Raw genomic sequence first — 25,827 nt, forward strand, 5'->3', positions numbered from 1 at the left:
TTAGATCTGTCTGGTGACATTAGGTGTTTCCATGTGGATGCTGTGGGAGCATAATGTTTGTCTTACATTGCATTATTGAATCAAGCTGTTTTGGTGATTGAGGAATTTGTGAGGTCTGCAAGATTGGAGGTCTTGCTAAATATGAGTACCATCTCACATATGTGTGGATCACGTGCATGGTTGGTGATGGTTAGTGAGGGTTATAGATGTATGAATCATTGTACCTCAGGCATCCTATACTGTGTTTGAGAAATTGATTCATATTGAGGAGGTTAACCCTGCTCTGGAGCCTGAGTGGTTGTAGATGGAAATGAGGATGTTGGTGGTATGTGAGCAATGGAGAGATGATCTTGTCCAGCAAATATCTCATAGGTCCACTGCATGTAGGTCCCCATTGTTGGCTCCATGTACTGAAGTTTTGTATTTGTAAAATGCATGAAGAAGTTATATAAGGGACAGGATATGGACAAAGAGATTGAGGAAGTGCATAGGATGGGAAGATACTCTAAAGAAAAACAATATAGGCCACTAAAAATCAAACTAAGGTCTCAAATAATAGCAGAAGTGCTATCAAAAACAAAGCTAGCAAATAGTGATTTTTTTTTTTTTTTTTTTTTTTTTTTTTTTGAGAGAGAGAGAGAGAGAGAGAGAGAGAGGGAAAGAGTGCTGGACCTGAGGATGAGCAAATGGCTTATAAAAAAGGAAACATAATAGAAAAGGAGGAGAAAGGAAAAGATTAAAAATAACATACCAACACAGATGGCATGATTTCAGGACTAAATGAATTAAACAACTATCTGACAGAAAAAACAGGTGTAATGGGAATTGTGGAGATGAAATTAAAAAGATTTATACAACCATTGGATGAAAAATAGAAAGGAGAAACAGGATGGAGTCATGTTTTTGACTAAGGCTTAAATGTGACTGAGATAATGGAAAAAAAATAATGTGGAATTATGATAAAAGTTGAAATTAGAGACATGAAAAGATGAACATTTGTGGTAAAATATGTACCCCTTAAAACACAGTCTTGGACAGAGAGGGATCGTTCCAAAATGCTGAAGACACAAAGATTACACTAACTGATTTACTGAAATGAGGAAATATAGCAATTATGGGTGACTTTAACTCAAAAGAAACATGTTGGGAAGAAATGACAGTAAAAGGTGGAGAATACCTTTGGGGAAACATACTACTGGATATGACCATTGAATACACAGTGACTCAATGGGTAAAGGAAAATACCAGATATAGAAACAATGAGGAACCGTTGAGACTAGATTTGATACTTATGTCAGAGTCTGAAATTGTGGACAGAATAGAATACAAAACACCAGTTGGGAAGAGTGACCACTTACTAATAGGGTTAAAACTAAAAGAATTGATTTGTCAAGAAATGAGAAACATAGAAAAGGAAGACTAATGTACAACAAAATGGATTTTGAGAAACTCGGAAAATTCTTTCAAAATGCAAATTGGGAAAACTTCTTAAATGAAGAAACAAAGAGAAATGGAATATATTAAAAGAAATTTACAAGAAGGGAATGGACAAATATGTACCAAAACAGAAGCAAGAAAGAGTATACATTAAGTGCTGGCACAATAAAAAATGTAGTGAGGCTAAAGATAGAAGAGACAAAGCTTGGAAAAGATGGAAAAAGGATAAAAAAGAAAAAGTAAATGGCAAACATATATCAAACTAAGAAATGAATATGTAAAAATACACAGGGATGAAAAGAGAAACTATGAAAAGGACATAATTAAAAAAAAAAATGCAAAGACCAACCTAAACTATTTTACAGGTATGTAAATGGTAAATTAAAAGACAAACAAGAAATAGTAAAACTGTGCCAAGGGAATAATGAATGTACAGAAGATGTAGAAATGGCTGAAATTATGAACAAACCTTTTAAATCTATTCGCAATTAAAAGTACACAAAATTGGGAGGAAATACAGAGAAAGATAACCCCCAATGAAAGAAATAACTGTGACACAGGGCCAAATAAAAAAAATTATTATGTCAGAAAATCACACAGTCTGGATGGAATTGCAAACTGGATATTAAAAGAATGCTTAGATGAGCTGATGGACAAAATATACAAGATAATTGTTTACTCACTCCAAGAAGGAAAGGTAACACAGGATTGGGAAAATGGAAATATTGTACCAATATACAAAGGAGGGGACAAGGAAAATCCAACTAACTATAGACCAGTCTTCCTTACAAGCACAATAGCAAAAATATGTGAAAAAGTTATCAAAAGTAGATGGGTTAAATATCTGGAAGTAAAAAATATACTGAATCCAACACAATTTGGATTTAGACAAGGAAAATCATGTGCCACCAACTTGATTTGTTTCTTCAAGACTAATAGAAATAATACAAGAAAGGGATGGATGGGTGGATTGTGCTTTTCTAGATCTACAAAAAACATTTGATAAAGTACACACAAAAAGCTATTAAGAAAAATTGAATCAATAGGTGGTATTCAAGGAAAATTATTGGAATGGATGGAAGATTTCTTGACTGGGAGAAAAATGAGGCTAGTACTTAGAGACAAATACTCGACCTGGGAAGTAATGATAAGTGGAGGTCCACAAGATTTGGTATTGGCTCCAATTCTGTTTGCCATATATATAAATGACATGGATGAAGGTGTGTAATGTTATATGAACTTCTTTGCAGATTATGCAAAAATATTAAAGAAAGTAAGTATAGAGGAAGATTGTGAATCACTACAGACTTAGATAAAGTCTGGAAATTAAGTCAAAAGTGGGAAGTGAACTTTAACACCAAGAAATGTAGTATAATGTAGTTTGGAAAAAGTAAAAATAGAATATTGAGGAAATACAAAATTGGTACAGAGGAAATAAAAAAAAAGTGAGCTTGGAAAGGGACCTAGGAGTAATTATCAGCAAAGACATGTCACCAGACAAACATATTAACAAAATAGAGAAACCTTCAATTTACTAAGGTCAATGAAAGTGGCTTTTGACTACCGTATTTGGATGAAGAAATGGTAAAGAAAATGTGACACTGATAAGACCAAGATTTGAGTATGCTCCAATACTATGGACACCCAGTACTAAAAAGAATATAAAGAAATTAGAATGAATACAAAGAGGGCACCAGCACTCTCCAAATTGACATTACCTTACCTTACCGTCGTGCCATATCTTCTTGGACTTCGGCAACCATGGAGCGCCACCGTTCACGGTCCCTAGTTACTTGTAACATCTGTGCTGGTTTGAGTTGTTTTCCCGTCGCCCTCATCAGCCCGTCCATATACTTCTCCCCCTGCTTTCCTCTTGCTCTCCTTCCCTTCACCATTCCCGTCATCACCTCTTCCAACGCTTCCCTCCTCATTATATGTCTTAAGAATCGCAACTGTCTTTTCCTTATTGTTGTCATCAATTCCCTATCTGTCTCCATTTCTCTCAATACTTCTTCATTTGTTTTCTTCACTGTCCATGGTACTCTTAATACTTGTCTCCATATCCACATTTCTGCTGCTTCTAAGTTTTCCTGCAATTTTTTGCTGATTGTCCACGCTTCTGCACCATATAATAGTGTTGACCATATAAATGTCTTAACTGTTCTTCTCCTTATATCTGTAGACATTTTCTTGTTTGTTAAAACCCCTTTCATTTTCTGAAACGTGCTTTTAGCTATCGCTATCCTTGATTCTATTTCTTTTTCACATCTACAATCTTCTGTCAATACGCTTCCCAGGTACGAAAATTTGGTTACATGTTCTATTCTTCTCCCTGCTATTTGTACTTGCACTCTTGGTGGATCTGTTTTACTGGCCACTAGTATTTTAGTTTTCTCCATACAAACAAAGATTGTCCAAGTTGGAACTACCAACCCTGGAACAAAGAAGAGAAAGAGATCTACTGACTACAGAATTATGAAAGGAATGGAAGTCCTAGATAGAGATGATTTATTAAAGTGGGACAAGAGAAAAACAAGAGGACATGAAAAGAAACTTATGGAAGAGATCTGAAAAAGAATAGCTTCCCACACAGAGTGGTGGATATCTGGAATAAATTAGATGAAACAACACTGTGTGCAAATACTATTCAAGAATTTAAGAACAAACTTGATGCTGAAAGATACAAAGATGGGTCACTATGAGCATTGCTCCCTTCCCATATAATACAACTAGGTAAATGTCATGTAGAGAGACATATATACTAGGCCCCATGGTAATGTGGTAGTGCCAAGTTCCTTTCTACCCCACCTTAAATCCTCAGCAGATTCCAATACTTATTTCTTAGTTCAGCCAATTGATAGGCAAGCTGGACACCAACACAGGACCCTCTAGTTCAAAACCAGTGCTATACCACAGAGCCATGCCACTCATATATGGCATGTATGGTAGTAGATACACAGATTAGGAAGTTGAATAGATGTAAAGGCAACTTGAACTGATAGTGAGTCTAACCCAGGTGCCTTTCCAGCTTTCATTTCTTTCACTGCTCTTTGGATTGCCTTTTCACCTTTAGCCCTATCATTCTCTTCTAACACAGTCATAATTCTGGAATCTCCCACTGTCACAATTATTGTCTCCCTACCCTCCTCTGCCTTCAACAACTACTGAAATATTCTATCCCTCCTCCCCGTACTACCTTCACTTAATTAGCATCTGTCCATTTGTACCTTTTACCTTCTGTCTGTTCAGCTCACCCCCCTTTTTCTTTCACTTCCTTCCAAAATGTAATTTTATTCTTTTCAAAATTCTCTGTTAAACACCTACCCCTCCTTACATCTGTTCTACCCAGCTGCCTTCACCTTGCATTTTGCTTCCAATTTATTTTGTATCTCCTGTATAATTTCTTAGTGATTACTATCTGTATCTCCGTCTCCTCACCATATTGCTAGCTGAGTGGGTTAGGGCATTGTTACTATTGGCAAAGCTCGAGGGAATGGCGGTTTGAACCCTGCCACCAGCAAAATAGAGCCGAGGATATGGTTAATTAAATTCCACCCTACAAAGTCCTTTGTAAGGGGCATCCTAGTCTCCCAAAAGGGGGGACTTTGTGATGTTAAACTATATCATTACAAAGGAAGAGCATGCTGACAGGAGACTTTGGAAAAATAACTAGGTCAGATGTGGGGAAAAAATAATAGATAAGTAAATAATGATAAATGATAGACAGATAAATAATAATGATATATAGTAGTAAATGAATAATGAAAAATAAACAGATAAATTATAATACATACACCAATGACTTTTTCTTTCATACAAGGGAGGTAGCCAAAGTCAAAAGGCATAATTCCACATCCACCCATTTCATCCCCACCCACTACTCCCATTCACCACCCCTTCCTCCCTCCCTCTTTTCTTGGTTCCTCCTGGATGATAATAAATAAATAAGATAAATGGTAGGCATTACATTACTTAGGTGTTTGTCTAAACCCTGTCTGGGGTATTCCCCATCTGGAGTATTGGCTGCTTGTTATTGTGGCAAAGTAGCATGCAGTCAATACTTTAGGGTCTATATGGGGCGCCCCTACGGACCAGAGCCACACATCATTTTGTCTATGATAGAGGAAAACTCTGTTCATAGAGAAATGATGACACTTTTATACTACGACTGTCCCTCCGTTATGCTGTCCCCCAACCCCTTGTTGCTGTCCTGTACCATTTCTCTGAGTATTTATTTTTCTGTGGTGGGGGAAAAGAATACTGCCACCAAGTATTCCCACTTGGATCGTAAGAGGCGAGAAGAAAGGGACGGGGATTGGGACTAGGCATCCTTCTCCTTGTAGCCCCACAGGGCACATTCCTAAAAGTAAAGGGTCTGGAAGCTCTCGGACCAGCACCCTAAGGTTTGGATCTTTTAATGTGCGTGGATGTGGTACAGATGAGAGTAAAAGGGAAGAGATAGGTAGTATGTTCGTGAGAAGAAAGATGGATGTGTTGGCTTTGAGTGAAACTAAGCTGAAAGGGAAGGGCGATTGTAAGTTTGGGAGTGTAAGTGGGAGGTTATCAGGAGTGAAGAGAGGGCGAGGTAGAGAAGGGGTGGCTATACTAGTAAGTGAAGAGATAGGTAAACGTGTAGTGGAGTGGAGGGAGGTTTCCTCAAGGATAATGTGGATGAAGGTGAAACTGGGAAGGGAGATGTGGGTTTTTGTAAGTGCATATGGGCCTGGCAGTGAGAAGAGTGTAGAAGAAAGGGAGGCCTTTTGGATAGATTTAAATGAGTGCATAGAGGGTTTAGGGAGAAGTGTAAATGTAATAGTACTGGGAGACCTTAATGGTAGGCTAGGAAAGGATCCAATTGATGGAGTGGTTGGGAAGTGTGGAGTTCCAGGAAAAAATCGTAGTGGAGAGTTGATGGTGGAAATGTGTCTAGAGAGAGAGTTGATGATAACAAATACAGTGTTTTGGAAGAAAGTCAAGCATAAGTACACATGGGAGAGGGTGGTGGAGGGAAGGGTGGTAGATAGAGCTTTAATTGACTATGTAGTGGTAAATAGGATTATGATAGGAAGAGTTAAGGATGTACATGTGCTGAGGGGAGAGGGTGGGGGAATATCAGATCATTTTCTGGTGGAAGGTAAGTTGAGAGTGGAGGACAGATGTAGAAAGAGGAAAGGGACAAAAGGTAGGGAGGTGCTTAGAGTGAACTCTTTAAATGAAGAGGAAAAGGAGAAGGAGTACAAGAAGAAGCTGAAGGAGGAGTGGGAGGGAGTGAAGGATAGAGTTGAGGTAGGTGTGGAGGAGGAATGGGGATGGTTCAAGGAGGGAGTCACAGAGTGTGCAAAGATGGTGTGTGGAACAAGAAGGACAGGAGGAAATAGAAGGAGGGGTAGTGAATGGTGGGATGAGGAAATGAAGAAGGTTGTAGAAGAGAAGAAGCGAGCTTACACAGATTGGTTACAAAATAGGACGAGGGAGTCATATGAGACGTACAAAGAAAAGAAAAGAGAAGTAAAGAAAAAGGTAAAGGAGGCAAAGAGGAGAGCAGATGTAAAATGGGGTAGGAGTATGACAGAAAATTTTGAAAGTAATAAAAAGATGTTTTGGAAAGAAATTAAGAGAGAAATAGGAGGCAAATCAAGTAGAGAAGAAAAGGTAAAAGGTGCAAATGGAGAGATGTTAATGGAGGAGAAGGCAGTAAGGGGAAGATGGGCAGAATATTTTAGGGAGTTGCTAAATGTGAAGGATAGGAAAGGAAAGATAGCTGCAGTGGGGAATGCTAAGAAAATGAGAGTGATGAGTGAGGAAAATGGAGGAGAAATAAGGAAGGATGAAGTGAAGGCAGCAGTTTAGATGATGAAAGCAGGTAAGGCACCTGGTCTGGATGGATGCCATGCAGAATGTCTTAAAAAAGGAGGTATAATGATGGTGGACTGGTTGGTGAGGTTATTTAATGTTTGCTGGAGAGAGGGTAGAGTGCCGGAGGACTGGAGGAGTGCTTGTATAGTTCCACTTTACAAGGGAAAGGGGGACAAGTGTGAATGTAGTAGTTTCAGAGGGATTAGCTTGTTAAGTGTAGTTGGGAAGGCTTATGGGAGGATCTTGATTGAGAGGATCAGGAGAGGAACAGAAGGAGTAATTGGTGAGGAACAGTGTGGATTTAGGACAGGTAGAGGTTGTGTAGATCAGATTTTTGTGGTAAGGCAGATATGTGAGAAAGCTACAGGAAAGGGGAAGGATGTTTTTTGGGCCTTTATGGATCTGGAAAAGGCTTACGACAGGGTAGACAGAAAGGCACTGTGGGAGGTTATGCGGATATACGGGATAGGAGGAAAGCTTCTCGGAGCTATCAAGAGTTTTTATGAGAGTAGTAGAGCTTGTGTCAGGATTAGAAATAGAGAGAGTGAGTGGTTTGAGGTAAAGGTGGGACTTCGTCAAGGATGCGTTATGTCACCCTGGCTGTTCAACTTATACATGGATGGGGTGGTGCGAGAGGTAAATGCAAGGGTAGTGGGTCAGGGATTGGAGATGGTTAAGGAAAATGGAGAGAAGTGGGAGGTGAGCCAGCTGTTGTTTGCGGACGACACTGCGCTTGTGGCAGGATCGGAGGAGGGACTGAGGAAGTTGGTGACAGAGTTTGGGAGAGTGTGTGATAGAAGAAAGCTGAAGATAAATGTGGGTAAAAGTAAGGTGATGAGATGTACAAGGGGTGAAAGTGGCAGTAATCTGGAAGTGAGCATTAAGGGAGAGCAACTGGAGGAAGTGGATAGTTTTAGATATTTGGGTGCAAATGTGGCAGGAAAAGGTGGAGTAAAGGTGGAGGTAGAATGTAGATTGAGAGAAGCGAGTAAATGCCTTGGTGGATTAAAAAGTGTAATGAGGAATAGAAATTTGGGAATGGATGCTAAGAGGAGACTGTATGAAGGAGTGATTGTGTCAACAGCACTGTATGGAGCAGAAACTTGGAACATAAGAGAGGAAGAGAGAAGGAACTTGAATGTGTTTGAGATGAAGTGTCTGAGAAGTATGATGGGGGTTACTAGGCTAGATAGAGTGAGAAATGAGGAGGTGAGGAGGAGAACATGGGTGGAAAGGGAGCTGGGAGATAGGGTTGATGAAAGAGTATTAGGATGGTTTGGACACATGGAAAGAATGAGTGAAGAAAGACTAGTAAAGGAGGTATGGAAGGCAGATGTGGAGGGAGTGAACATGAGGGGACGTCCTAGGATGAGATGGATGGATGGGGTGAAGGGGGCTTTGGGGAAGAGGGGAATGTCTGTTGAGGAAGGACGGGAGAGGACAGAAGACAGGGGTGAATGGAGAATGGTTGTATATGGAAGATGTTGTGATGCATGAGGTGGAATGGGTGGGGGGATGGGGGGTGAGGTAGTGTGTGTGAGCAAAATTTTGACGCAGCCCGAAGGGATTTCTCCCCGTCCTCTCCTTTATATGGGGGGACGGAGAGGGGGGGGGGTTGCCGATTTAATGAAGCGGCCTTGCTGTGGATGTGCTGTGTCTTGCGACACTGCTTCTGACCCAGGGCAGTGGACAGGGTGCAGGGATGACCCGTCATCTAGGAGGTGCTAAGATGGGAGGGAGGGTGGGGGTGTGTGGAGTGTTTTCGGGGATGGAATGGGTGGGAATGTTTTTTATGCCTTTTCCTTTTTGGCTACCTCCCTTCTAAGGGGGAAAAAGCCTTGGTATATGTATGTATGTATGTACTACATTGCACTGTTGTTTCTACCCACTTCCAAATTAAATCTAATACCTGACAGTTTGAGACCATTATTTCTTGTCTGATTAGCATTCAATTTGAAAATTTTGTGTCACTTGATGTCAGTTCCATTAAGAATCTTAAAGACCATCAAATCACCCCTGAATCCATACTTTTTTGGGGAAATTAGATTCATATGTTTTCATCGATTTTTCATACAATTTGTTTCTGATATTTGGAATCAATTTTGTGATTCATTGTTGTATGTTTTCCAATTTATCATCTTTAATGAGATTCGGAGACTATACAGAAACAACATATTCCAAATGTGAATGAACTAATGATCTAACTTGTTAATGACAGATGAACTTTTAAAATCAAAAGATGGTGCAATCAGTCCTTAAATCTTATTTGCTTTCACTGAGGCTTATATGAGGTCTGTTAGAAAAGTTTTTTTTTTTTTTTTTTTTTTTTAAAATTTTTTTTTTTTTTTTTTTTTTTTTTTTTTTTTTTTTTTTTTTTCCCCCCGGTGGATTTGAATCAAGCGCACTTGCATGAGCTGACCTTGAACCTTCATGCACATGCGTGAATTTTTCCTTCCTGTCGATAGCGTCAGTTGCTGGCAAGCAGCATTTGCATAAGGTAATAGAATTAACTCCCCATTAATGTGAGGGTTACGTCCCTGAAGATGTTGTGTTAATGGAAATCGTGTTAACGGAACATAATTTCTCCATAAGTAATAATGGTAATAGTGGGGGTTACGTTCCTGGACAATGGGAAAGTCTGTCTTTTTTGGGATTTTATTTCTAAAAATCCTAAACAAGCACACTATTAATAAATTTGAAGGTTACAGAAACAATAAAAACATACACTCTTACTATATTGGTATTTATTGTGCTGTAAAATAAAAAAATTTATCCATGTAAACATTATGATGCATCACTACCATCACTGTCACTTGACGTGCTCCCGTCCCCAACCTCGCTCCCCTCCTTCCTCACTCTGCTCTTCCTCCTTCCTCACTCTGCTCTCCCTCCTCACCTCACCCTGCCTCCTCACCTCCCTCTCCCTCCTTGCCTCGCTCTGCCTCCTCTTCCTTGACTTTTGAAAGAAATGGTGGAGTTTCGTCTGCATCATCTTTTTCTTCTTTTGATCTAACATCACTTTGTAACAGTTCAGCTCCGACACAACTTTTCTGGCCACTGTTGCACTTCTGTTAATATTCGGATCTTTGGTTTCCAAGATATCCAGTCCTTCTTGTATAAACAAAAGTGCTTTTTCAAGATCACTTTTGGTCAAGACTCTCGGGCTCTGGGGTTTCTGATATAGGCCGAGATGCAGCTGCCTCCAATTCTGCATTCTGTATCATCTCCATCTCTGACAGTTCTTTGTTAGTCAGCTCCACTGTGTGCGATTCTAGCAGTTCATCAATGTCTTGCTCAAGTTGGTCAAACACGGCTTCCCTGGCCTTGTCAAGACTTTCCTTGTTAGCTTTAGAGACATTTTCTTGGAAGTCAAAGCCGACGAAATCGTACACCAACTTAGGACACAGATGTTTCCAAACCCCGTTTAGGCATTTCCTTGGCATTTTCTCCCAAGATTCTTCAATGAAGCGTATAGCATCTTTGATGGTAAACTGCTTCCAATATTCCTTCACGGTCATCTTTTTGTGTCCTCTCAACCATGTCAGTCAGGGTCGAACATAGGTAATATGACTTGAAGGTTTTAATAATTCCTTGGTCACATGGCTGCAGAATGGAAGTGGTGTTTGGCGGCAAGAAAGCGAGCTGGATGTTGTTGGAGAGATTTTCTATTGACGGGGGATGGCTGGGAGCATTATCCAAAATCAGGAGAATCTTGAATGGAATTTCTTCCTTCTCGCAGTTAAGTTCTAAACTCTTTCTCCAATTTCCCAAAGTAGTCCTTGAATATGCTCCTTATCATCCATCCTTTTTTGTTGGAATACCAGTAGTAGGGTAGGAAGGTCTTGACGTAGCCCTGTGAAGACACAAGAACAAACAAAATTAGTTTAATGTGCCATGAATTGTGAGTTGGTGACACAATTTTCTTTTTTGTTTTTGGTGCACGAAAAAAACAAGCGTTTACAATCTCGGTAAAAAATTTCAAAGCTTTCATGACTAATAATCAACATCTATACATACACACCTTTAATGCTCGTGGATTTTCCGAGTGGTAGACAAGGGCAGGTTTCAGCTTGCAGTCTCCCTCTGCATTGGCACCGAACAAGAGCGTAAGACGATCCTTGGAGACATTAAATCCAGGTGCATTAGTCTCCTCAACTGAGATATAGGTCCAGTTAGGCAGTTTTTTCCAATATAGACCTGTCTCATCTATATAAAAAATCTGCTTGGAAGTGTAGCCACCTTTCTCAATGATGGTCTTGAGGGTAGCCGAATATGTTTTGGCTGCTTCCACATCGACAGATGCAGCTTCCCCAGTCATTTTGAGATTGTGGAAGCCAAATCATTTCTTGAACCTGGAGAACCACCCAGAACTGGTATTGAAGGTCTTGGCTTTGTCTTTGTCTTCCTCATTCTCGTTTTCCACATACTGGTAGAGACTTAAAGCTTTAGCTTGTATGATGGCCATGCTGATAGGGACATTATGCTTGTTTTGGTTTTGGATCCATTGTCCCAATAACTTCTCCATCCTCTCCATCTCCATGGATCTTGCTCGGGAACATTGTGAAGAGGAGGCTGATGTACCAGCCACAGAACTGGCTCTGATCTTGTCAGCATTCACCCTGATGGTCTGCAGAGTGCTCTCATTCAGTCTGGATAGCATGAACAATAACAAAAGTTTTTTCACCCTGATCATAATAATCCAACACTTCTAACTTCTTTTCTATGGTCACAAGTTTTCTTGACCTCTTTGTTGCACTCTCCTTTGGGGTACCAGGACGCTTGTAACACAAAACATTGATAAAATTGTTTATGAGTTCCACACGCTGTGAGGGCTGGCTTCACACTGAGGACAAGAGGCAGAGAGCGGGAGTCAGAGTGTCTCTCCTGTGCTCTGGCGGCGAGATATTCAACTACAGTAGGTGGGAAATTCAACTCATGTAACATCGGACATTTCATGTTATCAGAATATATACAGATGCTCCTCAACTTACGTTTTAGTTACGTTCCGAACGGCCGAACGTAAGTTGAAAATGAACGTAAGTTGTTACTGTACAGGTAAACGTCGACTTACGATGGCCGCGACTTACGATTGTTCGACTTTACGATGACGACGACGACATGATATGATATATTTAACCCCTTCCATACGGTGCCGCACACGTAGGCGTCATGAGGAGCAAGTGGATTCGCGACGCTGCCATTTCGACGTCTTGATTATATTTATTGTAGTCGCCCCTGTGTTTTTACATTCTCTCAAATGTGCCCTGAATCCCATTCTCTGTGGTTTTCAAAATTCGCGGGTGAAAGAGAGAACGATCAATATAAGCGGTGACTATATTTTATGATGCGAGTATTATTACGACACGTCGTACGGCTGGCATTGGCTGCTGCCCGCGAAATTTAAGATCCGTACTGAAAATACATATTATAGTGTTTGAATATGGTAAAAAGGATAAAAATAATTAAATAAACTACTGTACATGTTTAATAGGCTATATTCAGTATCTCTGGTGGTTAATATACAGGTAGGCTAGGTACAGTGACCACGAAACAGAGTGATACACAAATTGGGGATCGACTTACGATGAAATCGACTTACGATGAAATCGTCTTACGATGGATCTATCGAAACCTAATGCCATCGTAAGTCGACGTTTACCTGTACTATACATCCGTAAATTCTATTACCGTATCTTACAAAACACCCCTAAATCATTAATTATACACATAACATTGTAAAATAATAACATTAATTTCAAATAAATTAAATTCAAGCAACATAAATTGAGATGGTGGAGGAGGAGGATGAGGCAAGGCACTTTCAGTCTGTCGTTTGTGCAATGTAAACAATGGACGCAGCGTCATGCATAAGTATCGTTTGAACTACGGAGAGCGCGCTAAACTAAAAAATTCACTTTTTTTTTTTTTCAGTCAGTTCAAACGTAAAACGAATGAACGTAAGTAGAGGAGCGTCCGTACAGGGGGTCACTGCAATTCGACTGTTCGCAATTCGAATTATCGCAAATTCGACAGTAGCTAATTTATACCCAACCCTCAAGGTTCGACAGTCAGACTCGACAGTTCGACATTCAAATCTTGCGCGCCACGCACCCGGTCGAATTTACTGCCACTCTGTCTCACTCTCGCCCCAGCCATCATCGAGGCAAGCCACGCTCCGCTGTTCCACCACCATGCCACGCAAATCCACCTCCGGCCCCACCCCTAAGAAACACACTTTCCTGCCTTTCAAAGATAAGCTTGAGTTTATAAGAAAGTGTGAGGCAGGTATGGCTCATTCTGCCGTTGCAGCGGAAATGGGTGTCCCGAGATCAACAGTATCAACGATTTGGAAGAACAGGGACAAGTACCGCCAAGCCGCTGCATCAGCATCTTCCACGACTTCCCTTGTTCTCCGTGGCTCAAGGGACTCCCGTCTCGACATGATGGAGGACATGTTGATCAAGTGGATAGAGGACAGGACACAAGATGCCGATCAGCATGGGGCTTGTGCAGGAGCGTGCCTTGTCACTGTGGGAGGACTTGTAGGCCACAACATCCACCACCAAAAATGTACTGTACAGCAGCTTAATGTGTTTAATAAACAAAATTAGATAAAAATGAAGCCTTTAATATTACTGATTTAGTCTAAGTTAGTGTTTTTTAGAGGTCATAGTGATATTTTGGGGGGGGTCTGGGCTGGAGGTCAGTCCCTATCCCCCCTAATTACAATGTATTCCTATAGGAAAAACTGCATCATGATTCGACAGAACCCAGGTTCGACCGATGATAGACCGCCCCATCCCTGTCGAATTGTGGTGACCCCCTGTATTAATAAATTTTAAGTCGTGTAAGATCGAAATCATGTTAACAGGGAGTTGACTGTATGAAGTGCTCTCGGCAGTTTTTTATTCCGAGGGAAATGGCGACTGGGATTTGATTTCTGGGTCATAACCATACACTCAGGACTCATCACCAGTGATTATGGTATTCATGAAGTCAAGGTCACTGTTTGTGAAGTCCAGCATGTCCTGTGAGACTTCAACACAAAGTTGCTTTTGCTCCGCCATCAACCAATTTGGCACGAATTTCACCACCACTTTTTATTACTTTCAAATTTTCTGTCATACTCTTACCCCATTTCACATCTGTCCCCTTTGCCTCCTTTACCATGTGCTTTACTTCTCTTCTCTTTTCTTTGTACCTCTCACATGACTCCCTCATCCTATTTTGTAACCAATCTGTGAAAGCTCGCTTCTTCTCATCTACAACCTTCTTCGTTTCCTCATCCCACCACCCACTACCCTTCCTTCTATTTCCTCCCCTCCTTCTTGTTCCTCACACCATCTTTGCACACTTTGTGACTCCCTCCTTGAACCATTCCCATTCCTCCTCCACTCGTAGTTCTACTCTATCCTTCACTCCCTCCCACTCCTCTCTCAGCTTCTTCTTGTACTCCTCATTTAAGCAGTTCACTCTAAGCACCTCCCTACCTTTTGTCCTTTTCCTCTTTCTCCATCTATCCTCCACTCTCAACTTACCTTCCACCAAAAAATGATCTGATATTCCCCCACTCTCTCCCCTTAGATCATGTACATCCTTAACTCTTCCTATTATACTCTTATCTACCACTACATAGTCCATTAACACTCTACCACCCTTCCATCCACTACCCTCTCCCATGTGTACTTATGCTTGACTTTCGTCCTAAATACTGTATTTCCTATCATCAACTCTCTTTCTAGACACATCTCCACCATCAACTCTCCACTACGATTCTTTCCTGGAACTCCACATTTTCCAACCACTCCATTGATTGGTTCATTTCCTACCCTAGCATTAAGGTCTCCCAATACTACTGCATTGATGTTCCTCCCTAATCCATCTATGCACTCATTTAAATGTATCCAAAAAGCCTTCCTTTTCTTCTACACTCTTCTCACTACCAGGCCCAAATACACTTACAAAAACCCACATCTCCTTTCCCAGTTTCACCTTCATCCACATTAACCTTGAAGAAACCTCCTTCCATTCCACTACACGTTTACCTATCTCTTCACTTACTAGCCACCCCTTTTCCCTTGCCCTCTCTTTACTCCTGCAAACCTCCCAACTACACTCCCAAACTCTCACTCGCCTTCCATCTCAACTTAGTTTCACTCAAAGCCAACACAGCCATCTTCTCACAAACATTCTACCTATGTCTTCCCATTTAATCTCATCTGTACCACATCCATGTACATTAAAATACCCAAACCTTAGGGTGCAAATTGGAAAACTCCTAGACCCTCTTATGTCTTTACTTTTTTTAGTAATGTCCCCTGTGGGGCTACAGGGAGAAGGATGCCTGGTCCCAGTTCCTGCCCCATTTTTCTCGCTTCTTACGATCCAAGTGGGAATACTTGGTGGCAGCAGTCTATCCCCCACCACATGGTAGGCAAAACAAGGAAATGAATATTTAGAGAAATGGTACAGGACAGCAACAAGGGGTTGGGGGACAGCATAATGGAGGGACAGTAGCAGTATAATAAAGATTTCATAATATCCCTGTGAACAGAGTCCTCCTCTATCACAGACAAAATTATGTGTGGCTCTGGTCTGTAGGGGAGCCCCATATAGACCTTAAAGTATCAACTACATGCTACATTTTCATAACAACATGCAGCCAATATTTATTGTTATTCTTACCTATGTCCATAACCTTACATTCACTTTGGTTAAATCTTGGCCACTTTTCAGATCATTGCTGTAGTTTATTTAAGTCTTCTTGAATACCTAATTGGTTCAAGTGATCATTTGCCATTCTGCACAATTTAGTATTATCAGCAAATTTGGAGACAGTAGATTACATTGTCTATATAATTTATATATACTATGCATAGAAGTGGCCCAAGAACGGAACCATGGGGAATTCAACTCATAAAATTTTCCCATTTAGAAGTTTTGACATTTAGAATGACGGTTTACAATCATTTAACCAATTACTAGTCCAGCTGAATAGGCTACTACTAATTCTGTGTGAAGCTAATTTAGCAAGAAGTCTTGTGCAGAATGGTATCAGAATCCTTCTCAAAATCCAGATATATTAAATCTATATTATTTCTTCTGTCATAATTTAAGATACTGTGTTGTAGAATCCGAGTAGGGTAGTCACACAAGAATGTTTCCTTCTGAACCCACTCTGTATATAATTTATTAAACAGTTACTTTCTAAATGGTGTTCAATAGCATCTCTGATGATAGTTTCCAACATTTTTCCTACAATTGAAGTTAATCTTACAGGACTAGTTTATTGGCTTCTTTTTGTCACCCTTTATGAATATTGGGGTAATGTTATCTAACTTCCATTTTCTTGGTACATCTCTGGATATGTTTGATTTTTTTTTAAATAATTTCTTAAAATAATTTTTTATTTCCTTCAAGAATTTTGGGTGTTGACCATAAGGCCCTGATGTTTTATTAACCCCTTCCATACGGTGCCGCATACGTAGGTGGCATGAGGAGCAAGTGGATACACGAGGCTGCCATATCGGCGTCTTGATTATATTTATTGTAGTTGCCCCTGCGTAATGACATACTCTCTAAACTGTCTTCATCACATTTTCTATGGTTATCAAAATTCATGGGTGAAAGAGAGAACGACTGATATAAGCGGTGACTATATTTTATGATGCAAGTATTATTACGACACATCGTACGTCTGGCAGCTACTGCTGCCCGCGAGATTTTGGCCCGTACTGAAGAGGTTAAATATGAGTTTTTTCTATAAATCTTTTAATTCTTTCTTTTGTTATATTTACAGTAGTAAGTTTCCCCTAGATTTATCACAGGCTTCAGTTAGGACTTCACTTTGAGATGTTTCATTTACAAATACTGAGCTAAAATACATATAAAAGGGAAGTGACCAAAGTTAACCTCTTCAGTACGGTTCAAAATCTCGCGGGCAGCATTAGCTGCCAGACATATGATGTGTCGTAATAATACTCGCATTATAAAATATAGTCACCGCTTATATTGATCGTTCTCTCTTTCACCCGTGAATTTTGATAACCATAGAAAATGTGATGAAGACAGTTTAGAGAGTATGTCATTACGCAGGGGCAACTACAATAAATATAATCAAGACGCCGATATGGCAGCCTCGCGTATCCACTTGCTCCTCATGCCACCTACGTATGCGGCACCGTATGGATGGGGTTAAAAGGCATAAATCCATTCCCATCCATTTCATCCCCACCCACCCTACCCCACTCTTATTCACCATCCCTCTCTCCCTCTTTTCTTGGCTCCTCCTGGATGACAGGTCATCCCTGCATCTCAACCATTGTCCTGGTTCAGAACTATTGCAGCAAGACACAGCACATCCACAGCAAGGCTGCTACGTTTAATTGGTGACCCCACCTCTGTGTCCCCCCATGTAGAAAAAGAGAAGATGGGGAGATATCCCCTCAGTGGCTAGAATAGTTGTTTAAAACATCACACATTCTTTCATTCAAATAATCAAGTTGACCACCATCAAATAAAGTGGGCCAATGTGATTCCTAATAACCTTTTTACCTATAAGGTAATTATAGGATTCTTTGGGATTCTCTTTGGATTTATCAGCGATATTTATGTCAGAGTATTTTTAGGAGTTGCTAAATATGAAGGAGGATAGGGAGGGAAAGGTAGTTGCAATGGGAAGTGCTAAGAAAATGACCGTGATGAGTGAGGAAAATGGAGGAGAAATAAGGAAGGATGAAGTGAAAGCAATTGTTAAGATGATGAGAGCAGGTAAGGCACCTGGTCTGGATGGATGTCATGCAGAATGTCTGAACAAAGGAGGTACAGTGATGGTGGACTGGCTGGTAAGGTTATTTAATGTTTGTTTAAGAGAGGGTAGAGTGCTGGAGGACTGCCTGTATAGTTCCACTTTACAAGGGAAAAGGGGACAAGTGTGAGTGTAATTGTTTCAGAGGGATTAGCTTGTTAAGTGTAGTTGGAAGGCTTATGGGAGGGTGAGAGGCCGGTAGATGGAGGTACGAATGCTAATAAGGTTAGGAAACAATAGGGTATTGAAATGCTGAGTCAGCAAGTCAGACTCGCGTTAGCTCGGCATCAACTGTTTTTATAAACAAAGATTTGAGGCGCCGTTCTGTCTGTATAAACATGGCCGGTGGGAGGTGACTGTTGTAATAATCACTAATGTAATCAAAACACTCTGTGAGCTCAAGTTATTTTCGTTTGACAAATGCTGAGGTAAACGATATTGCTTGTGACATTGTAACGGCTTTCCGGATTGGAGAAAAGGTGGAAGAGGAGGAAAAATTATTGGTGCATGAATTCAAAGTCACGCCCATAAGGAGTGACATTTGAGAAGTCAGAGGAGATTGGATTAGAAAAATTAGTGACGTCAGACGAAGGTGGCTTGGCGTATAGGAGAGGAATCTCGGGCAGATGAGGGAGAGAGATCCTGAGTGTAACCAAGACAGTGTAATTGTAGTGGAAAGAAAAGAAAAGAACTAATTAACTTTCCTTAACCTCAGGACTGGTCTGAATTACATGAGAAATACAAGGCATGGGGCCTACTGCATAAGAGGAACTTGAAAAGTTATTGGAACTGGCGTAACGAAGGCTAGGGGCCTTGTGAGTGGAATTACGAGACTAATAGAAGTGTAAACGGTCGAGGACCGATAGTGGTGGTGACAGTGGTGACAGAGGAGGTGAAAGTGGTGGCAGCGGTGGGATGAACTGGGTGTTAAACATACCTCCGAAGAGAAGTGGTGCGAGATAGACTGGTGAGCAAAGTGGTGCGAGAAAGTCTACGGGAATAAGGCAACCACAATCAAGAGTGTATTGGTTTCAAGGAACGAGGGATCTACAAACTACAAGCAACTACTACTACGAGTGGAACAAGCATTCTTCAAGGTGATCATCATCTACAAGGCGGTCTTCAAGGCAGTGGGTGATGAAGCTGAGGAACAACGTCGCTGGTGAATGACAAGGCCGAAGAAGGACGTCAAGATAGAAGTTGACATCGCGAAATGACATCGCAAGCAGCCAGGCTAAAGCAAGGTATTAGTATGAGTACCGCTCAGAATTCTAATGTGTTAAGACATGAAGTCCATACCTCCAACACAAATATCCCAAAATTTACTGGGGACTCTAATACCTATGGTGTCAACAAATATCTTAATTTAATAGATACACTGATAGTAAGTAAGAATATAACATGAAAAAAGAAAGATTGAGGTACTCAAGGAAAATATTGATCCTGAGCATGGGAGGGCTAGGTTTGTCATTAACTTCCAGCAAATGGAAGAGATTAATCAATATGAAGATTATAAGAAAGCCTTCATTAAACATTTTATGTCCAAATGTGACCAGGATCCTATTAGGTCATTAGTTAGGATGATAAAAGAAGTTAGGACAAGTGAAACTGACACAGAGTACTTAGCTAGATTAGATAGATGGTCAAAAGACATGAATTCTATCTTGAAAGATTCAGACTGGATAGAAGGATCAAGTGACAAAATGAAAATTTCTCAAGTAATCAAATTGATCACATTTGGATTGTTAGCAAAAAATTCTGATGACTTAACAGCAGAAAGGCTGTACAAAGATCTTAAATATAAGTTTAGGAGAAGTAGATTATCTTCTTCAAGGATACAGTGAGACCAGAACAATAAACCCATATGTAATGCCTATAAATCAACAAAGCCAACATAGGAACTCTAGAGAGTTTAAGAAAACAGAAGTAGGACATAGGCGGCATGCTAGAAGTCCATCCAGGGATGCTAGAATCCTATGTTTTAATTGTAATACCTGGGGACACAAGGCCCAAGAATGTTTTTATGGAATTATTTGCAGAAATTGCAAATACGAGGGCCACAGTGAGTATCAATGTAGGAACCCTCCATTCTGTATTTATCATAATAAGATAGGTCATAGGACTCATGAATGCAAAAATTTTTGGGTACCCCCAGACACAGAATAAACGATTTCAGAACTCCCCATATATATATACCGATAGGCGGTATTGTGTTAAATATGGGAATGCAAGAGAGATGAAAGAAACTGACAAACTGATAATTACTGTTGGTAAAACTTCTGTAGGACCTCTCATTGCGGGTAAAGTGTTCAATAAGCCTATTCAAATATTTATTGATACAGGGTCTGTAGTTAATGTAATTACTAGTAAAGTTTTAAACCAGTTGAACCCGGGAGTGAAAATGTTGGAACCAATCCGTTACTCATTGCAAGGTGTAACTGGAAATCAGTTAAAAACATTAGGTTAAGTGGAGCTAGAAGTTGTCTTATATACAAATGAACATTTGTACATTCCAGTGATAGTGGTAGAAGTCTGTTTTTCCAGGAGATTTATTGATAGGATTTGCAACTATGAGAAAAGAAAACATGGTAATTTGTCCTGCTGACTTAGGAATTTTAGTGAAGTCACAGTTAATCCCATTTTTAAATCAACCAGACTTAAGACCAGTGACAGGAATCAATGAATCCTTAGATAACATTTCTATCGTAGATAACGAGGCCGAGCGGTCCAGACCAACAGAAAGTAAAGCAACTTGTGAACCCAACTCAGAAGTTCAGGTAATCCCAGAGATTACTAAATTATCAACGATTGAAGCCTTGATAATTGCAGATTGTGGCGTAACAAGGTCGACATGTAGAAAAAGAGAAGATGGGGAGAAATCCCCTCAATGGCTAGAATAGTTGTTTAAAACATCACACATTCATTCAAATAATCAAGTTGACCACCATCAAATAAAGTGGGCCAATGTGATTCCTAATAACCTTTTTATCTATAAGGTAATTATAGGATTCTTTGGGATTCTCTTTGGATTTATCAGTGATATTTATGTCAGAGTATTTTTAGGAGTTGCTAAATATAAAGGAGGATAGGGAGGGAAAGGTAGTTGCAATGGGAAGTGCTAAGAAAATGACCGTGATGAGTGAGGAAAATGGAGGAGAAATAAGGAAGGATGAAGTGAAAGCAATTGTTAAGATGATGAGAGCAGGTAAGGCACCTGGTCTGGATGGATGTCATGCAGAATGTCTGAACAAAGGAGGTACAGTGATGGTGGACTGGCTGGTAAGGTTATTTAATGTTTGTGTAAGAGAGGGTAGAGTGCTGGAGGACTGCCTGTATAGTTCCACTTTACAAGGGAAAAGGGGACAAGTGTGAGTGTAATTGTTTCAGAGGGATTAGCTTGTTAAGTGTAGTTGGAAGGCTTATGGGAGGGTCTTGGTTGAGAGGATTAGGAGAGGAACAGAGGAGGTAATTGGTGAGGAACTGTGGATTTAGGACAGGTAGAGGTTACATAGATCAGATTTTTGTGGTAAGACAGATATTTGAGGAAGCTATAGGAAAAGGTATGGATTTTTTTGGGCTTTTATGGATTTGGAAAAGGCATATGACAGGGTAGACAGGAAAGCACTGTGGGAGGTATTGCAGATATACGGGATAGGAGGAAAGCTTGTAGGAGCTGTGAAGAGTTTGTACGAAAGTAGTAGAGCATGTGTCAGGATTAAAAATGGAGAGAGTTAGTGGTTTGAGTTAAAGGTGGGACTTTATCAGGGATGTGTTATGTCACCCTGGCTGTTCAATTTATACATGGATAGAATGGTACGAGAGGTAAATGCAAGAGTGGTGGGTCAGGGATTGGAGATGGTTAAAGAAAATCGAGAAAAGTGGGTGATAAGCCAGCTTTTGTTTGCAGATGACACTGCTTGTAGCAGGATCAGAGGGATTGAGGAAGTTAGTGACAGAGTTTGTGAGAGTGTGTGAAAGAAGAAAGTTGAAGATAAATGTGGGTAAGGTAAGGTGATGAGATGTATAAGGAGTGAAAGTGGCAGCAGACTGGAAATGAGTATTAACCCCTTCCATACGATGACGCCTACGTAGGCGTCATGAAGAGCAAGTGGGTACGGGAGGCTGCCATATCGGTGTCTTGATTATATTTATTGTAGTTGTAACTGCGTGACCCCCATACTCTGTAAACTGGCTTCATCATATTTTCTATGGTTATCAAAATTCACAGGTGAAAGAAAACGAGTAATACAGGGGTTACTTTATTTTTTATGAGAGTATTATGACGCAACATCACACGTCTGGCAGCTAATGCTGCCCGCAAGATTTTGGCCCGGAGTGAAGGGGTCAAGGGAGTGTCGAATCACTTTTATAGAGTAGGTGAAATTTTTTTCAAATATGTGTTTAATGAATATAGGTATAAATACCCCCTTACATTAGTGTGTAATTCCTCAGGGTTTTGTGTTCCTCCCATGTATATATAAGGCATGGTGAATATTTAGTGAAGATATAGTGAGCTCTAGTGAAGCTCTAATTACTTAATGGAAAATTCTTCCACATCATTCAGCTTGATATGAAATGAAAGATTAGAGTCTGGGGAACAAATCTTATAGAATACGTTTTTTTCAAACTAATACCTCTTATTTTCTATTAATTTGTTTCTCTGAATAATTAAAAAATGCTGCAAAATTCAGGTTTCATTTTTTTTTTTTTTTTTCAAATTTCTTTTATATCTTACTATAGAGAATAAAGAGCATGATGTTTTCTTTTAAATGAAACAAAAATGACAAAAATCTATAAAGAACAACCAAAGATATTACAACAGAAAGAACAAAAACATAAACTTTACAGGATGGGGGATTTAAATTTTTGGAACCATTTTTCGTGACCATTTGTTTGATGGTTGCAATGTATAGCAAATCTCCAATTTCCTCTTGATGAGGTGTGAGGTGAGGGTGTGTGGTGTGGTGTATTAAAAAATGGAAACAAAATATAGATTCTTTTGAAATGTTTACCTAAAATTCGCTCATTTACCAGAATTTTTCATATAATCACTGGCGATGCTCCCTTAACCCTTTGGCTGCCCGATGCTGGGAGGATTTATGTTTCTGAAAAATTGCATTTTACCCATAATATATGAAGTGTCTATTTCCTTCTTTTGCATAATATTCTGATGTTGTGGACACCATTCCCAATCCAAATATATCAATATTAACTTTCTGAGATAATTCATATATTTATTATGAATATTGTTTTTTTCTTGAGAAATGAAAATTTTGGGGAATTAAAAAAAATATATATATATATATATATATATATACAGTATATACAAAAGTCATTCTTATGTTTGCCAGTAATACTCAGTAAGGTAGATAATGACCATATGTTATAGGAACAGTGATATAGAGACACATAAGTTTGTCCTGAAGAAAGAAAGAAAAAAAAATACATAAAAATTTCAAAATTATGAAATTTCGTATATCTATTATTTTTTAATTATTCTTATAATTTACAGATTATACATGGAGGGCTAAAAGAAAAACCAGAACAATAAACATCAAAACTTTATTTTTTGAATGTGTGCACTAAAAAACAACAATTCATGTGCAGTGACACTTTTTCTTGTAATTTTTCACTGTATGGAAAATTTGAAAACATGGAATGACACAGAGGGGGAGATTATTTGGACATTGCTGGCAATAAAATGAAGTTTGTCTTCTTTTGCAGTCTTTTTTACCCTTTTTGTTACACTGGTTTGGTGAAATTGAACAGATAGTACAATTAGGGCGATATTTCTTATTGTCGGTACCTAAATTTTCTATAAATAGAACGATTATTCACACATTGGAATATTTTAAGGCTAAAACGTTTATTGAGAATATATATATGATCGATCAAATTTTTTTTCGGTCTGCAGCTATTATAATTATTTGTGGAAAAAATAATTATATTTCCTATTTCTTAGTGATTGTAAAACAACTACTCAACATATGAATGACAAAACTTACCTATGAATCATATATTCGGCCTTTTATGCAGGTTTAAATGCTGATTAAAGTCCATTCACTTGCACATGTCCTTTGTTTACATTCCACCAGCTGTTATTGCTGCGTAGATAAGGGCTATTAGTTCGTCCAGCTGGTAAGAAATGGCAGCACCTACCGGTTGTAAACTTGATCTCTTGTTTCTATAAGGTGTTGGGAGCATGGCGCGATGTTTAAAACGTTTTTTTGGCTTGCGGTGCATTTTTGCGAGTTAGGGCTGTCATGAGACTTTTAATTTTTGCAAAAATGCGCATTGGGCAGTCAAAGGGTTAAGGGAGAGAGACTGGAGGAAGTGGAGTTTTAGATAATTGGGTGCAAATGTGGTGGGAAAGGGAGGAATGGAGGTGGAGGTAGAATGTAGATTGAGAAAAGGAAGTAAATGCCTTGGTGGATTAAAAAGTGTAATGATAAATAGACATTTGGGAATGGATGCTAAGAGGAGATTTTATAAAGGAGTGATTGTGCCAACAGCACTGTATGGGGCAGAAACATGGACCATAAGAGAGGAAGAGAGAAGGAGTTTGGAGGTGTCTGAGAAGCATGATAGGAGATACTAGGGTGGATAGAGTGAGAAATGAGGTGAGGAGGAGAATGGGGGTGGAAAGGAAGTTGGGAGATAGGGTTGATAAAAGAGCTTTGGGATGGTTTGGACACATGGAAAGAATGAGTGAAGAAAGACTAGACAAGGTATGGAAGGAGTGAACATGAGGAGGCAACCTAGGATGAGATGGATGGATGGGGTAAAAGGGCTTTGGGGAAGAGAGGAATGTCTGTTGAGGAAGGACAGGAGAGGACATAAGACGGGGGTGAATGGAGAATGATTATATATGGATGATGTTGTGATGCATGAGGTGGAATGGGTAGGGGATGGGGGGTGAGGTAGTATGCATGAGAAAAATTTGATGCAGCCCAAAGGGATTTCTCCCTGTCTTCTCCTTTTCTGCATGAAGGGACAGAGAGGGGGGGGGGGGGTTGTCGTCGCTGTTTTAATGAAGCGGCCTTGCTGTGGATGTGCTATGTCTTGTGACACTGCCTCTGACCCAGGGCAGTGGACAAGATGCAGGGATGACCCGTCATCCAGGAGGTGCTAAGAGGGAGGGAAGAGGGTGGAGGGGAGTAGAGTGTGATAGGGATGGACTGGGTGGGAGTGGTTTTTATGCCTTTGTTTATTGGCTACCTCCCTTATAAGGGGGAAAAAGCCTTTGGTGTATGTATTTATTTTGTATTGTTGCTTTCTTTGATTATCTTTTTATAAATCCCTCCATATTATCACATAACTTTGGATAATCATTAGGTGCCCCAGAACACTCCTATTTCTTATAAACCTGTCTTTTTTTTTTTTTTTCTCTCTCTCTCTCTCTCTGGCAAGCCATTTTGGGGAAGTCAGATTTGGAGGGCATCTGTCCTGAAATGGGATATAAGTAGAAATCATCTTAGTAAGTGTATTTTGAAATATTTCCCATGTCTGATCTACAGGTCTATCATTTACTTTTCTCTCCCAGTCTGTAAGCTGGAGCTCTTGACATAGCCCTATGAACTGAGCTTTACTGAAATCAGGTATTTTAGATATGCAACTATCGGTTTTATTTATATACATATATTTTTTGTGTATTTACCTAGTTGTATTTTACAGGAAGGGGAGCTATGCTCATGGTGTCCCGTCTTCACATCTCGTTTTATCTAGAC

At 39.8% G+C, this 25,827-nt stretch overlaps 1 protein-coding gene across 3 annotated transcripts in view; it reads left to right on the plus strand.

Annotated features, from left to right (window-relative positions):
* The window catches only part of LOC143032884 (uncharacterized), a 254,968-nt gene that overhangs the window by 24,776 nt on the left and 204,365 nt on the right, over positions 1 to 25,827 (plus strand). The gene's annotated exons all lie outside the window — the stretch shown is intronic.

Source organism: Oratosquilla oratoria, chromosome 14, assembly GCF_046742065.1.
Source record: "Oratosquilla oratoria isolate Oo_2021 chromosome 14, ASM4674206v1, whole genome shotgun sequence".
Taxonomy (NCBI): domain Eukaryota; kingdom Metazoa; phylum Arthropoda; class Malacostraca; order Stomatopoda; family Squillidae; genus Oratosquilla; species Oratosquilla oratoria.